This window comes from Larus michahellis, chromosome 3 (genome assembly GCF_964199755.1).
Source record: "Larus michahellis chromosome 3, bLarMic1.1, whole genome shotgun sequence".
NCBI lineage: Eukaryota > Metazoa > Chordata > Aves > Charadriiformes > Laridae > Larus > Larus michahellis.
Window position 1 is genome coordinate 86,328,028 of NC_133898.1, and position 17,943 is coordinate 86,345,970.

Below are 17,943 nucleotides of genomic sequence, written 5' to 3' on the forward strand. Positions count from 1 at the left end.
GAGGGAAATACTGGATGCTTCCCCTTCCTGCCATACACAGCAAAAACACAGTTTTAACATTTAGAGTCTAAAAGACTTCTTATAAGCCCCTGCATGCCAAAAGCAGCACCCAGCCAGTGTCCACCCAGCAGCGCATGTTGCCTATACAGCAATTATTCCATTTATGAGAGTTCCATGAGGCTGACAGTAGATAAAAGCCTCCAAGAATGGTTGTCCCTTCTCTCTTTACAAATTCAGGGTGGATTATATGCATCAGACAGAAAGATGGCTCAGAGTATTGGCTCTCAAACCCTGATCCAGGAACAGACCCAGTCTTGAATGCTGCTCACGCAAAGAGACAAAACCAAAGAGGGTCCAGTGGATTCAGTGGATTCAGTGGCAGTGCTCCAATATTTAATAAGACTGAAAGACATTTTGAGCTCTTACAGTTGTCTGTTGGTGTAATAATTTAAAGATCATGGCATTAGTGACAAGATGACATGGTGGCATGGCATGACTTCTAGCTTTCCTGCTTTCTTGATGCCCACTCACCTGTGCAAAATGAGTCTGCAATGAACTATTCCCTTTCCAGGAATTGCGTGTTCCTGGAAAATACTGCAAAATAAGGACACCATTCAGAGTGACAGAGAATATCGGCCAGATTGCCCATTACTAAATAAAGGTGAGGTACCACTTTTATTTCAGCTTTTCCATTCGTCCTGCCAAATTTTTTTCCAGTGGAAGGAATTCAGATGTTCCTCATTATCCTTCTGTGCTGTTCTAGCAAATAAAAACATGAAATAAAATTGAGTCCTTTTCATTGGACAGTGTTTTAATGACTCAAATAGTATAAAGTCAATATTAGTATTCGTGTCACATTCAATTATCTCCCTACCATGTCCCCCCATTTGCTTTTCCATGTGTTGATTCATCACACAACGCTAATTAGGTCACTTCAAATGGACCATAATTGACAATGGCACTTTTGCAGGTTTATATTTTCACACAGAAAATCTGAGAATAAATTAATGACCAGCAATTTTGACAATTACGGTCAATTAAATTTGTCAACATCACAATTGACAAAATTAATCTATATTTAATATCGAAATCTTGACATTAAGAATGCAGTCTTGGCAAGTAACCAGATTTAAGTGACAAATACATAATACTGCATCAAAATGATTCACTCTCAAATTATATGTGCTTAAATATCAATATATTTTAGATCCAATACCCTACCAATAGAAAACTAACCAAAAATGTTACTGAAACTCACATACACCAGTGGGAGAAAAACTATCTTCTAATTAATGACCACACCATTGTCTAGGCTTTGATGAAGGTATAGAAAATTCCAGTATTGGGTTTTCAGTGTTTTGACTGCACGCATACTTCATCAAAAACTTTATCTTACGTAACAAAGATCTCTATAACATGCCTTTTCGCATTCCTAGACTGGCTGCACATTTTTGTAGGCATACTGCAGGGTTCCTTGGCAATTTGCTGACAATGCACAACTTCACTCTTATACCGTTGGGGCCATACACCAGAACTATAGACTTTGTTCACTCTTCTGCGCAAGGTAAGTGCACTGATATTAATCCTCCCCTCAGTCTGCATATACCTTATAGTCATAATAAAAAACCATCAAAATTAAACGCAGAATTAATGAAATGAAAAATTAATTAAATCCGAATTTAAACATCAGAATAATGATGACCGTAGAAAACTAAATTAAAACATAGTGCAGTCAACAGGATTTGTGATATATGTGCGAAAGAACCAAACACATTACAAAGGATCCCTTCCCAAAAAGCCTTGGAGAGCAGATCGTACCAAATCAAAACCAGGTAAGACTGCAGCAGTTTTCCAATGCTGGATCTGGAAATAAAATGAAAAGTCAATTAACTGAACTTCATCTCAGAAAAAAGAAAACTGCAATTTGAAATCCTGTTTATTGTTACTACCTTTTGCTTGACTACATTTTGCCCTGGGGATATACACAGGTCAAATAGTTGCATTAATGCAATTCAGACAGGCTTTTTGAAATTAATCCCCCACACTTTGCAACACCCAGGGAGACTTCTGTCTTCTGTGGTCATTTGGAAGTCATTAGTCAAGCTAAACAGCCATGAAAAGCATTGATGGGACAGGATAGTAAAGCAGACACAAAAAAATCCTTATTACCCAGGATATATTAACTGTGTGTTTAACATGGAGCTAGTGCTATATCAACTGTAAAGCAAGATGGCTTGACAGACATTGATATGGTTGGAACTGTATTATCATAGTCAAATGCAAATTGAGGACAATAGCTGGCAAATCTGAAAATAGACTTCATTAGCTTTCCAGGCATGTGCTTGCATGTGAACAGCATATTCCCATATTCATTTTGACCTAAAGTAGCTAAATTGCTTAAAAAATTTAACAATTCTTTACAGCACTGAGTTTCCTGATTGAACTATGGGGCCTAAGTCATCATTGTCACAACTGACAGGAAAGTCAAATTGAATTTAATTGGAAATTAGAGTAGAAAGAGTTACACGTCCTGTATAACTCTCCTTGCATTTTTCAGAATATTAGGCAGTATGTGATAACATGATGTCTGAGCAAAACCTAATATTTCTAGTGCTTTGTAGGAATTATTTTCATCTTTCTTTATCTAAACCATTGGACTGAGTGGAGAATGCTGTCATGCCACAGCAATAAAAATTTAAGTCCTTAAGTTTTTATTATTAGTATTCGCATTACTAGAGTGCTTAAAAGAAGTTCAGAAAGAAACTGTTCTAGCTGAGGTAGTCTTATACCAGAGTGGAAACAAGGTTATTTAAAAGCAAATTTTAAGTCACTTTAAAAATACACAGCTGGAAAGAAAGACGGGGCAGAAAGCAAAAGGACACAACTTAAATCCCCTTGTAAGCAAGAGACATATGCATGAAAACGCCAGATTTTCAGAAGAGGTACACCTGCAGAATCCCACTTTTGGTTAGCAACACAAAGCACTCAGTATGCTTGTGTCTTGAACACTTCTGACAATCTGCTTCCTTCGGTCAGGTATTTCCTCTTGTCTGTTCTGATTACGTCAGAGCAATCGGAGCAGGGAATCCTTCTGCCTGTGATCTGCGTCACCATTTCTGACAAAGCTGTGGCGATAACAGCATGAAGTCAGCTTATTCCCTACGGAAAATGCAGGGTGAGCACAATCATTATAAAGCAAGAAGAGAAATAATATAAAAGGTTATTTGATCACTGGCAATAAATGTGTCCTCCACAATGGACTACCCTACAAAAATAAGACAAAAAATTATCATATCTATATGGACTGTAAATCTTGCATTTTTTCAAAGAACTACTCAATTTTTAACTAAGCGAGGAACCCAAAAATGGAACAATGGAGTACAGACTCCCTCCAGAACAAAGGAGGCTTGTCTGAGTCTCCAAAAACACCTCACTTGACTATTCCCATGTATGATTCTAGGCATTACCTGGCTGTAACCTCCTATATCTTTGTCACATTCCTGAGATCCAACCGCATGACTAAATCCTCCTCGAAAGAACCACCTCTGCCTGTCTGTTGCCATAATTCATACAGTAGGAAGCAGGAGCACAAACCCAACAGACTTTCACGAGCTGTTTAAAATTGATGATAGAAGAAGCAGGGATCAGAGGCTGGCTTTGAGGAGCCAGGTAGGCGGGCTGGCTTAGAAACTTGCTGTTTCCAGAGAATGATAGAAAAGCTTTACTTCAGTGAGTGTTTTTCCAACCCCAAATTTTTAGTAGAATATGCCAATGTTTATTTTAGCTGCGTTTCTTTGTGATGCACATAGAAAACAACTCCTTTCATTCATATGGCCTGGGTTTTAAAATATTTTTTGTCTTTCAGAGATCAGTGTGTAAATAAATTATGTTGGATTTACATCCTTGTTGATTTTAGACTCCTTGTTGCATCAACAGTTACCTATTCTAATTTGTAAACACAGTGTAAGTCATTCCAGACATTTAAAGAGCAGACTGTGTTAACGGTAAATCATGTCCCAAGATACAAAACCCACATTCACAGCAGGTATAACAGTCATCCCGTAACTGTTTAGAGTTATGGTATGTGGGTCTGTATGAGCCACAGGATTCTCAAGAAAGCAGAGAGGAAGTCTAATGATTCAAAGACTAGCTCTTAGTTTGCTGTTTGGAAAATAATGAAAATAATGTGACTGCTTTAAAGTACCCAAAATGTTCACACGTTGTGAGCTGTCATTCAAAGGTACTGCCAAGCATCAGCAGAATATTTTTCTTTCTCTATCAAATTTTCAGCAAAAAATCTTTTTCCTTGACAAATGTAATTTTTGAGTATCCATCTTTGAACAGTATATGTGAATATTGTCTTAATAAGATTTGTTTATTTAGTAAAGACAGGGGGTTTAGCTGATTAAATAGATGTTCTATTAAATAGATGTCAAAGAAGACTAATTGGGATAGCATTCTTGGCAGCAAGAACTTATATATCATTAATAAGGTATTGCACTGAAGAATTTGGTACCTTGGATGTCAGAGTGGCTTAAGGGAAGAAGCATGGGATTCCTTTGGAGCACATTATTTATTAACTTCTGATAATCACCTAGATACAGTAAAATGATGTGAGCATGACCAGATCTGTCTTCTGTAGAAACTTTAGGGAAATCTTCTGTATGATCAGCTGGAAACTCCAGAACAGTGTTTTAGTGAAGCAAAATTATTCTTTGTACTACTGCTGCTGCATTAGGGTATGGAATCAGAGGAAGCTTGTTCTGTTCCAGGTGTGCTCAGCCTTTAACATTGATGCATATTGTTTGGTTTTGCAACCGGTTTTGCTCATCAGCTGAGTCAGAGTGGGTTTTTTGGTAGAGGTCTTTTTAGATTTCCAGGAGAGCATTCCGGCCCCTCCTTCTAGGGGAAACCAACACTGGTAACATTTAACTGAAAAGGATGCTGTGCAATTCAGTTTACTAAAGTTTGTAAGATGATTTAAAACCTTCAAATTAAAGCTGCAATCAAAGTACAAAGAAGATGTTACTATTTACATCTATATTTGTAAGGAATTATTTGAATGCTATTTAAGAACATGTATTATTTAATTTTTTAATCCAAAAATGCAGATGAAGAAACTCACTGATCATAGCATGAAAAGTGTAATACCTATCCTCAGGGATGAGGAGGAAGCTTTGAAGTTGTCGCCACAATTATACAAAACACTCTTCATTACCTCTGCAAAGTTACACAAAGGATGAGCCTGAATATGCTTTCATATAGATAATGTTTCTTCTGATAGAAATGAGCACTTTGTAGATGGTGTCAATAAGATATAAATACAGCCTCTTGAGTCACACAAACATATAGGAGGAAATTACAGATAACGGAGACCTCCAGGGAAAGGTCTACATACGATATTTTTATAGCAGGGTTGATGCACTGCAGCCATCTTTTCTCCAAAGAATCATTTTCTTTTGCTATTAAGAGCCGCGGGGGGCACACGGCAATTCTCTATCACTCCTGCTTGGTTGGCACCAACAGGAATTCCCTCAGCAGACCCACAAGCTTTTAACTGCCCCCACCAGCTGAACTTTTCTTTGTAGGGCTTTCTAATGCTCCTATCGGGTCAGAAGTGAGCAATGAGAAACAGATTCAACTCACAGGGGGCCCCATGAGAGGCGAGCACACACCACCAGCCCGCACAGCCCAAGGGTGACTCCAGCTGCCGCCTTTGCAAACCGTATTTTCTACCCCGGGCACTGGATCTGTGTAAGCGGGAAGAAAAACTTCATCTGTGACAGCTAATGAGTCACTTGCATAGTTAAGTTATGGTTTGGGAAGAACCATAGATGTCAATCGGACGTGCCTGCACCAGAGCTGCTGTCCCCGGGCATCCCCCTCATTCCTTCGGCTCAGCACAATGAAACACACCGTTTCTGGCCCAGTTTGAGAGGGAGGGCGTTTGCATATTTTTTGCTGGTTTCTTGGTCTGTTCTTCTCTGCTAGGTTTTTCGGATGCGTTAAAGAGGTGTTGTGGGTTAACCCCAGCCGGCAGCTCAGCTCCACACAGCCACTCGCTCACTCCCCCCACGGCAGGATGGGGGAGAGAATCAGAAGGGTAAAAAAGAGACAAACTCATGGGTCAAGGTAAAGACAGTTTAATAGGGAAAGCAAAAGCTGGGTGTGCAAGCAAAGCAAAATGTGGAATTCATTCATTACTTGCCATTGGCAGGCAGGTGTTCAGCCATCTCCAGGAAAGCAGAGCTTCACCACACACAATGGTTACTTGGGCAAATAAACACCGTAACTCCAGATGTCCCCTCTTCCTCCTTCTTTCCCTTTTTTTTTTTGCTGAGCATGGTGTCATGTGGTCTGGGATATCCTTTTGGTCAGTCGGGGACAGCTGTCCCAGCTGTGTCCCCTCCCAACCTCTTGCTCACCCCCAGACAACTCACTGGCAGGACAGCCCGAGAAACAGAAAAGGCCTTGACTCTGTGTAAGCGAAGCACCATAGGAGGTGCTAGGAAGAAAATTAACTGTCCCAGCCAAAACCAGTACACGAGGCAAGTGGAAATAATTCACCAAACAGTTTTGGTGGCACAGAACTAAGTTTGTGTGAACTGAAGCTGGCAAGAAGGCAGAAGCCACGACCACCAGCTGGGAAAGGCAGGAGAGAACATGAAAAGTCTTCTTTTCTATCCATGTCATCAACCCCATCCTTATCTTTTTAAAGGATTTAACGGTTATCCTCATCTGGCCTAGGCTTTCACCAGTCCCATCTCTCCCCACCATAAGACATATATTATCCAAAAAATCACTAGAGGAACTCTGCAAGTAGGTGTAAATATTTGTAAAGATACACTCATGAAAGATAAGAGAACAAGTCCTGTTTATCTTGACCGGAGAAATGTGAATTTGCAAGGTTCCTTTTAATTTTTTCCAAGCTTTTTTCTCTTTATTTTTCAAAAGTCCTACAAAAAAATTGGGCTGCCCATATTTCAGTTCAACACTAGTTTCTACCTCCAGCAGCACTCACAGAAATCACAACCTAGACTTTCAAAAGTAGGTGAGTGAAATGAGAAGCACATGTTAACACTAGTTTTTAATTCTACCTCTGTTTATGAAGTACTTAAATACTCCTGAAGATCTCACGTGACTTTTTTTTTTTTTTCACTGTCTTTCATTCCCTGACAAAGTGTTCCATGGGATGGAGTCCCACCAAAGACCTCAGCCTTACATGGATATGGGAGTTGAGGGGTATCAGGTTTTTTAAATCTAGACATGACATAGAGATTTAACTATCCTTTTATCATCAGCTGTCACTGAACCTTGATCAACAGCAAAGTGGCTTATGGCAGCATTAGGAAACTCTCTCTGAACTGCCCGTGCTATACCTGGTCGGTGGATAGAGGCAGCACCCATGTGGCAACGTGCCCTTCTCTCCTTCTTTCCTTCTCTAGTGGCAAGCCAAATGTCTCAAACAGTGAAGGAGAGACCGCTGCAAATGAATCCCTTGTGGATTTTACTGGGAGCAGCGTGGGTGCTGGGCTGGGACTGCAGGCGTGGTGCAAGCCCTGTGCAGGGTAGGGCAGCGGAAAGGTGCATAGCTCCTCACCCTCGTGCTTTGATCCAAAGTCTCTGACCTGTGTTCCCATTGCATTCAGAAAATTTCTTCGAAATAATACTAAAACAAAGACCAATCGATCTGACAAACCAGCATCAGGTGAGAACAGTTCTAGCTGCTTACTTCCTCCATTAAGGATTTTGAATCTTTTTTTTATTGTATATTGCATTCCCTTTAACGTGCATCTCTCAATGCTACTGAAATAACAGAGGTTTGCTGAATAGCCCAAAGGAGGAAAAGCCTATTTCTACAGCTGTGTCTTTTGAAATCTAAATTTAAAGGGTGTTCCAGGACATAGTTTCTATTTTGGCCCTGACTTTTCTATAATTAATGGCTGTTTCTTTTTCACAGCAGACAAAAGTCATAAACTAGTGGGATGATAATGGCTTCTCTTTCCTTAGAAAACACACGTCTACACTCTGTAATTTTTTTTTTTATTTTTAAATGGAGATGTCTTGCTCTGTATGTTAATAGGTCTAATAGTTGTCATTTGTATTATATTATGGCCACAACAAATGTGTGGTTTAATTGTAGCTCACATCTTCTATTTACAAACAATTGTGATGGATGGATTACTCTGAAGTGTAATGCATGGCAGTACATTTCAGAAAAAAAAAAGAAAAAATATTATAACCAGTAAAAATATAAAGCATAGGGGAAAAAAAGGCAACAGAAATTGAATATGCATATAGCTATTTTTCCAAACTCATTGCAAAACCACTCATATCATTTAAAAGCATTCAGAAATGAGGTCAGCTTCTGGCAGATCATGTGGTTCTGACTTTACTGAACCACTGTTCTGTGATCAGCTCCGTATGTGTCATCCTTCTGCTATGTAATTTTGTTTTCAAAGTCTGAAGATATCATTAAAGTGACATGTCTGCAGCCCAGTATAAAAGACTGAGCACTTTGCAGTTGAAAAAAAAAAAAAAAGTCACAAATTTGTTAACCATTAAAGATACACAGAACAGAATTGTTTTGTGATTACTGTTTAATCATCAGAAACATCTTGTTTATTCCTTGAGAGAAGAAAGCTTCCAAGAAGACGAGAAAAATATTATTGCAGATATAGAGCTTCAGGTTTCCCTAAAGCTTTCCAACAGCCCTCAAGTTTTGTTTACTTTTCTCTTTTCTTGATATCCTCCTCATTCAAACACCTTGCCTCCTAATTTCATAAAAGAAGGCAAGGTCTAGAACAATGGCTTTCATATCATTGTCTTAAAGCAATAGCAAGAAGCACTTGAGCTAAATATTTAGACCAAAAAATCTTGTTGCGTGATAGAAATCTGTGAAATAGTCAATGCAAAGCCAGCATTACTTGGATGTTTAAGAGACCTTCATAAAAGAGGGAGGTAATGAAAATAACTTGGTTTCATAGCCTGAATTTCCCTAAAATAAGTTTGTCAGTCTGTGGTGGCTGGTTTTTTCCTCTTTGATATGTTATGTCTTTCTAAGCATAAAAAGTAATCAGTCAGTTCTCAAGCATTTTTTAGAAAATGAAGGAGAGTGGAAATATTTCTGAAAAAAAATAGCTTCCAAAATATTTTTAGTTATCAAAACTAATAAGAAATTGTTGTCCAAAGTAACAGCATGAAAATGAGCTATTTTTAGAAATTTATAGCTCATGTTATTAAAACTACACTATAATTTTATAAAATCTGAGTTCAGTTAAAGTACTCATCTTTGCAAATTACTGAATAAAAAAGTAAATTCTTATTTTTATAGGAGCAATGAAAAAACTAAGAGATCTTTGGCACTGTCTTTGTCAAATAACCTAGTGGAATCAAAAAATTCAAAATGAAGAGTTTCAGTCAAAATGCTGACATCCAGATCTAACTAGTTGAGGGAATGTGATCAATAAAGATCATTGAGCAATCAGCCAGGAGACAATTTCATCCTTGCCTATAATTTGAATAGGAAAAGCTCTTTGGAACTTTTGTGTCTTTCATGACTGTCTTAAGTCAATTTAGAATATATTTACTTGGTATTGTAGGACTAAATATTGGAGAACCTAAAGATCACAGTATAGTAATGAAACACATTTTGAAAACCGGAGGTTTCCTGTCACCTGTAAACAGCAATTTAGAAATTATCTAAATTCCACACTATTTTCTTTATGTGTCTTCCTTTCATAGGGACGTACCACATGGCTAAAATCGACGAGTGATCATTCATCTACAGCATATTCTTTTTATATCACTTACAATGGAGTTTATACCACTTACACTGGAGACAAACTCTAGGCTTTTTTTTGTAGACCATACACAACATAAATCCCTTTGATCTGTCATGCATACTTTAAAAAACACTTAAAATATGTCATTTACTATTACAAGTGACTCTTAATTTTTCATGTAGTCACCAAAAATACAAATAATTTGAATTAGTAAAACAAACTCTAGAAATACAAATCTTACAGGGTCAACACAGAACTAGCTTTTAGCACAGGTGACAGATTTCACCCTTTCCAACTTTATAGGAATTCCATTCTTTTACACTTTTCCATGTTAGAGATACAACTTTTAAAGTTTTGAAGAAACCGTCTTCATCTTCTAGTTTAGGTTCGGCTTCTGCAGGGTTCTTAAATGCTGTGACAAACAGCTGCAAAAGCTGCTACCAAATCTGTGATTCTGATCCCAATGGCCGTGGATGAGTTGTCTCATCGTGCTAGCTAGTATTCATAAGTATTTTGTCTTTACCGGTGTTCATCATTACCAGCTCATCAAGTCATAACTCAACCACAGTGTAATTCTTACCAAGGAATTATCCAAGGGCCTCTGTTTTAAACAAAAATGCCAGATACACTGAAACATCCCGGGTCCTCTCCGCTTCCATGGGCTACACAATAAACTTGAACAATTACATTTGAAAATGTTTTATGTTTTGTCTTTATATCATAGAATCTTCATGGTTGGAAAGGACCTTTGAGATCATCGAGTCCAACCAAACAACCTACAATCTCTGGCACTAGAGCATGCCCTGAAGTGCCACATCTAGATGTCTCTTAAATACCTCTAGGGATGGTGACTCCACCACCTCCCTGGGCAGGCTGTTCCAGTGCCTGACCACTCTTTCAGTAAAGTAATTCTTCATAATAGCCAATCTAAACCACCCCTGCTGCAACTTCAGCCCATTTCCTCTGGTCCTGTCATTATTCACCTGGGAGAAGAGGCCAACACCCACCTCTCTCCAACCTCCTTTCAGGTAGCTGTAGAGGGCAATGAGGTCTCCCCTCAGCCTCTTCTTCTCCAAACTAAACATGCCCAGCTCCCTCAGCCTCTCCTAATATGACCTGGTCTCCAGACCGTGTACCTGCAATGTTAACTGCATTCAGAGGTAAGGTTAGATATATTTGACCTCTACGGCTTAGCTAAATGTACAAAGCAATGAGGGCAACTGCACTGCAATTAGGTCTATTTCTTTTAATTTGCTACAACAGTAGCCTAGCTTTAATTTACACAATTAATTCTGACCTATCTGAAGTTTGGTAAAGCAATCTCACTTCATATTAGATTGTCTCTATAAGGACCAATAACAAATACTTAAATTTACAAAATAGAAAAAAAATAATTTCTGTATTTGTTTCAAGCTTGCAGAGTAATGTATTGATAATAAAGTAAAATTCTAATATAATATATGAGTAAATGTAAGGAAAAGGCAGAGACTAACGTATGGGAACCTGACACTAAAACACTAGTGTCAAAGAGCTTCTTTGTAAAATAGGAAATGTTACACAGGAATCATCATATGTGTTGAAACAGCAAGTTCTGCGTATACTCTGAAATTATATCAAAAAAGGGGCACTTCTGAGGTGACAGTGTTTACTGAATGACCAAGTTGTTTACACAATGAACTCTTAAGCTATGGAAATCCTTGCTGCAAGATGTTGAAATTTAGAAAAATAAAAATCAGCTGAATAAATCCATGAACAAAATTCATTTAGAGATATTAATATTATTTATTCTTAAATGTTATTATGGTGTGTCTGGCATTCTCTGAGCTACAAAACACTGAAGAATGAAGAATATCGTGGCACAATATTGCTGTACCCTTTTTCCTTATCCTTTTAGCTAGGCAGAGTACAACTGGAAAAAAAACAGTGGTAAATGGATCTCTGCTCTGATCCAATGGAGCATTTCTATGCTCTGAAAGGCAGACAGGTTGAGTTACACACTGCGCATCGGCAGCTCAAAGAGTGAGCTGTTTTGGGGCCCCACCGCTTTGCACAAGGAAATTCTGAAGCTGCAAGAGTTCAGCGATTTTCACAGCAGCTCCTTGGCCAACCTGGAGCCATCCAACACTATCAGGTGTTCAGAGCTCAATTCGTCGGCTCTGTGAAAAGTTGGGACCAAAGTATTAAACCAGCACCTGCACCAGATATTGAAGCCAGTGGACACTCTTGTGCAGAGGTGTCCCCGTAGCCTGAGCCATGGAGAAAGCAGGCAGTCACTTCTGGACTCCCTGAAATTTGCAGCTTGTCTTCACACTCAACTGTAGATGCAGTCAATCGAAATAATCCAGCCTTGTGATGACAGATACTGACATATCTAAATTGGAGAAGGCAGCATGATGTTTCCTAGCTCGCAGTCAGAAAAAAAAAGGAGGGTTTTCAAGATGAGAAAACATTTTGGGAGAAGCATTACCCTGTACTTACATTCTTCCCACAGTACCTTCTGTTGGTTACTGTCATGAACAGGACACCAACTAGAGAAACACAGCTGCTCTTATGTTCTTGTAGGGAATTTGCCCATTTTTCTCTGGTCACATTTAGCAAAATATCAAACAGGCTTCACAAAAGCCTGATAATCAGTGTATTTAAAAAGAAGTAAAAAAAAAAAAAAAGAAGCTGAAGATTGAGGCACAGTTTATTCCTCAAAACATCTCTCTTTATTAATCAGCGTAGCTTCGTTCCTCTTGAGTCCAGCTGAGCCAGTTGTTTTCTGTTCAAGAGTTGCTTTCTTACAAGTACAATGTCCTCATGCCAGTGGCAGCAGTTGTACTAGTGAGGAACGAATTTTATAGGTTACCTTCTGCCGTTGGTAACTAGGTCATTGTTCCTGCTGTTTCCTGAGGTGGTGAAGAGGAGACAGCGTAACACAGCTCCCCACAGAAATCTGCAGGTAGGGATGTTCAGAGAGAAGAGGCAGGGGCACACAGCTGGTCCCCAACCACCTGGCCTCACGAGGTCCTTAGCAGAGGGCAGAAATTACCTGGGAGCCAAAGCTACCAAGAACTCTGGAAGCTGAGACATGGGCAAGGAGTTTTGCAGCTAAGCTCTAACGGGAGCTATCAATGATGTTGTTCAGAGGACGAAAAATGGCATCCCTACCACAACCAGGCTCACTATCATCATAAACCAGGTCCTCATTCAGTAGTCTGAGACATTACAGCTTCTCTGTGAAACAGAAGAACGTGTTTTCCTCTGGTTCGTTATCATTTACTATAGATTCCATTTAAATAACATTAATTGAAAACTATAACCGAAGCCCTCTTTCATTGGATCTGAAAGCTTCAATTTTTTATAAAGGCCTTTACAATCCAAGCTGTTTAGAAATCTCCATGTGACATGAACGTAGCTGATCTGCCAAGACATTATAATTTTTTAAAATATATGTTACAGATTTCACAGAAGTTTTTCAGGTACACAACAGATATTCTTGCAAAGAAAAACAAACCCAGACAACCCAATGGTTAGCTGATTAAAGCCACAGAACTTCACAGATCAGGTAAACTCTAACAAAAAAATATTGTTCTGGAACTCACTGCCTTTCTCACAGCCTTGTACTCTTGTCAGAAAATATTTTTAAATTATTCCATTCTGTATTGAAACAAATGCCAAAGCAGTGGTTGGGAGGGGGTTGCTCTGTTTTTTACAGCAGAGAGTCCCAATCTCCTTCGTAGTCCAAATTATAGCCAAACACTTCAGGGTTCCTTAGACATTTACTTTCCTACTGAACCTCACTTTACCAAACAAACCTTTGGAAAATTGAAGTCATGTACGAGGTAGAGGCCCACCTGCATTTTGCTTCAAATGCTTTTTTTAAATTAGGACATGAACAATCAGGAGCTGTGTATCAAGTTGAGATAAAGTTCACAGCACGTCTTGTTCTCCAGGGACTTCTTTAGTCACTTTACTCGTTTCATCCATTTGCCCAATACAACTCGAGGTTATTCATTTTCAAGGCCTCCTACTCAGAGTCTATATTTTGGTTTTTAAGTGTTATGAGGATGCTTTATAAGGAATTTTAGCAAGGATATTTTAGTATCTGTAAACAGACCTCAGCTTTCTGAAGCTCCCTGTACTGACAAAGTAGAAGAGAAGAAGGGGTTCTTTACATGTGAAGTACTTTTCTGTGAATCTTGATATAAGATACACGTGGAAACTGGCATGTTGTTTTGATATTTTGCATGAGCACCAAGTGTTCAGGTAGGCAGGTGAAAGATAACAGATAAATTGAATTGTATATGTGGCTGGCTGACAGACCCATGCAGAATTATAGGAATTGGAATGAAGCGACAAACTGATAAATCTGGTTGGTTTGAAAACTGGAGTAATTAACCTACACATTAAGTATCATTATCCATATTTTGTTCTTGCTAGCAGGCCTCCCAGGAAAACAGCCATGCTCTATGTTGAAGATAAGTAGCTACTTATGTATAAAAAGCCAGAGAGTAATAACTAAGAGACTAATTTACCTATGTGATACTTCACTAAGTATTTCTTAGAACACTTCCACCTGTGATTCAGTGTATAAAAAACCCTAAATAACCTTTGCAAATGGTTTTGAACATAATGCTTGTACAATTTCTAGATTTCTATGAGATTTTTAATTGAAAATTATTAGAACTATTCAGTAATCTCAATGGCAGACCTTCAAACATGTAGCCTTACTTTCAACAAACTCTACTAAGTTACCTGAATGCTATTTTAAATATTCTCTCTCATTTTTATTTCATACACTTGACTTTTCTTTTACTGTCTGGTCTCTCTTCAGCCAAAAGCAATCATTTTATTTTTTTCCGAATGGATTTAAAATGTCAGCTAGCATTTGCTGTAAGACATTTTTGTTATCTCTCAGTTAAACGCATGTTTGCAGTAATTATTTGGAAAAAACCATACATATTTCATGACTACTTCTAATTTCATGATGTTCTGAGTGTCCAAAAAAAGTGTAATTTTTGCATTTATAATTGGTAATGCATGTTTTAGGGACAATGAGACAGTATTTAAGAAAACAGCATACGATATTATAATTATGATGTGTCTGTATGTACTAACCTGATACATCTTGATATAATTATTTGTCACTGAAATGTGGATATACTTAACGGAGAACACTTTTATTTCATTTACTATTTAGAGTAATTCAATAAAAACTTTTCCATTTCACTCTGAATTCATTGGGATAAAATGTAAGCTTATAATGAGTTGTTCTTTGAAAGCACTGAAAAACAGTTTAAACTGTAATATTTCTCTTCCATAGAAATCTGAAGACAATTTTTGACGAATTTATTAATATTTTTTAAGGAATACCCTAAAATGCACGGAAAAATCACAGACCTTCTGTATTCAGATATGCTAGAAGATGTTATCACTTGCCCTCAGATACTTTGTAATGGCAAGCTGGGCCAATTAAATAGGTTAACCAAGTAAAAAAAAGAGAACCTCTTCTATTTTAAAGTTATTATATAATTGAAATGAATTATCTTTCTTCTTAGCTCAAGAAAGTTTCAGAAATATTTATTAAAAACACAGTGTAGTAAGACTTCTTTTGAAATGCATTGATAGAAAAACAAAGCTTTAATGCCTGAAAAGTACTTATTCCAGTAGCAGTGTTTCTCTGACTTTGAGTAAATAATTGTAAGTAGATAAAAAAGAATGATTAGACATCAAACTAACCACTAAAGAAATGTATGCACACTTGTGTGCATTAAATGTATTTCCAGTTGCTGTTTTAAATAACAGTTTCAACAGTCTTCATCTTAGGTGTTTAAATACATTCAAAAGTCTAATATACCCTAAATTTCTTCCGTCAAGTATTTTTTTTAAATATACTTTCACGTAATACTGAAATATATGGTAACCAATTTTCCTCAGTTATCCTAACTATTCGACTCAACTTTTCAACAAAATTTCACTTTTTTAATAGCATTAGATAAACAATAATTAAAACACAACCACATACTCTCTAGAATAATGAAATATTACTAATAAGAATCTTCAGATAACATTTTTAAATATTTACAAAGGCATGAAAAACATTGATAATTCATACATTATGGAATGGAATTCCACAGCATGGAATTCTAAACGTGGGTACCTTTTTTTTTTTTTTAACCAGTCTTTGGCAAGAAATACTCTGAGTTTTTATTCAGATATGGAAACCAATTAGTGATCCAATATGATTGATTACATTTCATTAGTTCTAAAATGACACCATTTTCAGAATAGAAAAGTAACACAATGTCGTACAGGAAAAATCTATGCTTTTTTTTCCAGTAGAATGTAAATTATATCTAGCTTGAGAGATGAATAGACATACCAGAAAATACTTTAAAAACTAAAATATTATATTTAAAATTAAATATCTCTAGTTCCATAGCTGAAACCTGCTATTTGGAAATTTAAATAATTCAAAATGGTTTACATTTGAAAACATTGCTTATTATTACTCAGTCTATTATTTTCTATTCAGTCATAACCAAAAAATGCTCTTTACTTTTATAAGCAAGTATATCTTCTTAGTAAAAAACAAAACACAGTACCTAAACTAGTATTTTGCAAAGGAATGTACAGATGTATTAATTTAGCTTTTACTGAGTCCTTATCTTTAGCTTACCTCAGAAATGTGTTCTCCGGCATACGTCCTTCTTGGGTGCCTTTGCAGCACATTTCTACTCTGCCAAGAACACACATACATATGCTTTGGCTTTATGTATATCATTCATATGGGAGTACATTATGTTAAAGACCCTCAATACCACAGTGTAAGAAAATAGTGGATGGTAGTCAGAATATCGTGTTCTTGAAGAGCCTCGTAAAGCATAAGTTATTAAGTAAGCACTGTCTTGAACCCGAATTCAGCTAAATAAAGATGAAAGCCTGTCAAAAAGTTGAAATGATACCCCAACAAATTGACAAAATTAATATATTATTATAAGTCATGAATAGTTTAACCACAAAATTAGATGGGCAGATATGCTGCTGTTTTCCTTTTAATCAAATTAAAAAGTCTCTCTGTTGTAGGCACGGATGTGTAATCATATTTCCATAAATAATTATTTAAATTATAATCTAAACATTCAACTACTGTTAATATTTAAAATATATTCATTGATGTTGTGCTACAGTGTAAAAGAAAAAAATATAAATGCTGCCACAGGTAATTATTAGTGGCTTAGCTGTCAGTTAGTCAAATCAACTAAAAGACCAATTACTCTGACGATACACAGGTTGAAAGGCTGGTTAGAGTAGAGTACATTGGTGACATTAGGTCGTGTTTGCCGAGTTCTGATTCTACAACAGTGGGTTTTTTTCCCTGTGAATTATTGTAATGAGGATATTTTGCATTTGAATTCACATACAGTAACTTGTTCTCAACTTTGATCTCTTAATCGTGCTTAAACCCTTAAAACATGCACAGTACACTTCCCATAACGCAAGTTCTGCGTTACATTTCTTGCTGGAAAAACGAAGGTTTAAATAAAGACACAGATAACCGCACAAAATGTTTCCTGCAAACTTCCTTTTCTTTCATACATGTCTATAGAGAGCTGAGTAGGTCATGGACAAAATTCTGCCTCCAAAAAGATGGTAAATTGCTCTTGAAACTTCTACATAACAGAGTACAGTCATATCCACCTCATGGAATATGCTTCCCCTCAGAAACATCAACTCTGAAGTGATTTTTCAGATGAGCATGAGCAGTCTGGAAGGACATACCAGGCAGATGAGGAGCCTGCTATGGTCTGCTGCTGTTGATTCACTTTCAGACAACAGTGACTATAGCATTAATTACTTTCAAAGACCCGTAACACCTTACCTCTTTACTTTACTTTTGTTCAAAAAAATATTTTGACGCACAAATCATATGTCTATGGAAGCAAATCAGAGAAGGGTGGCAAGGTTTCTAAAAATATCTCACCAATTGCTCTGAAAAATATTTTTAATTTGTTCATGTGTTTGTGCACGCTAAGCACAAAGTCGGAGTACCCTAAGAAATCTCAGGCTATACTCTTCACTGTTCAAAACTTTTCAAAGTTTTTTTTTCAACAAATATCTGCTTTAGTCATTATGTAATTTCACTACTACGTATTGCCGAGAAGATACACTA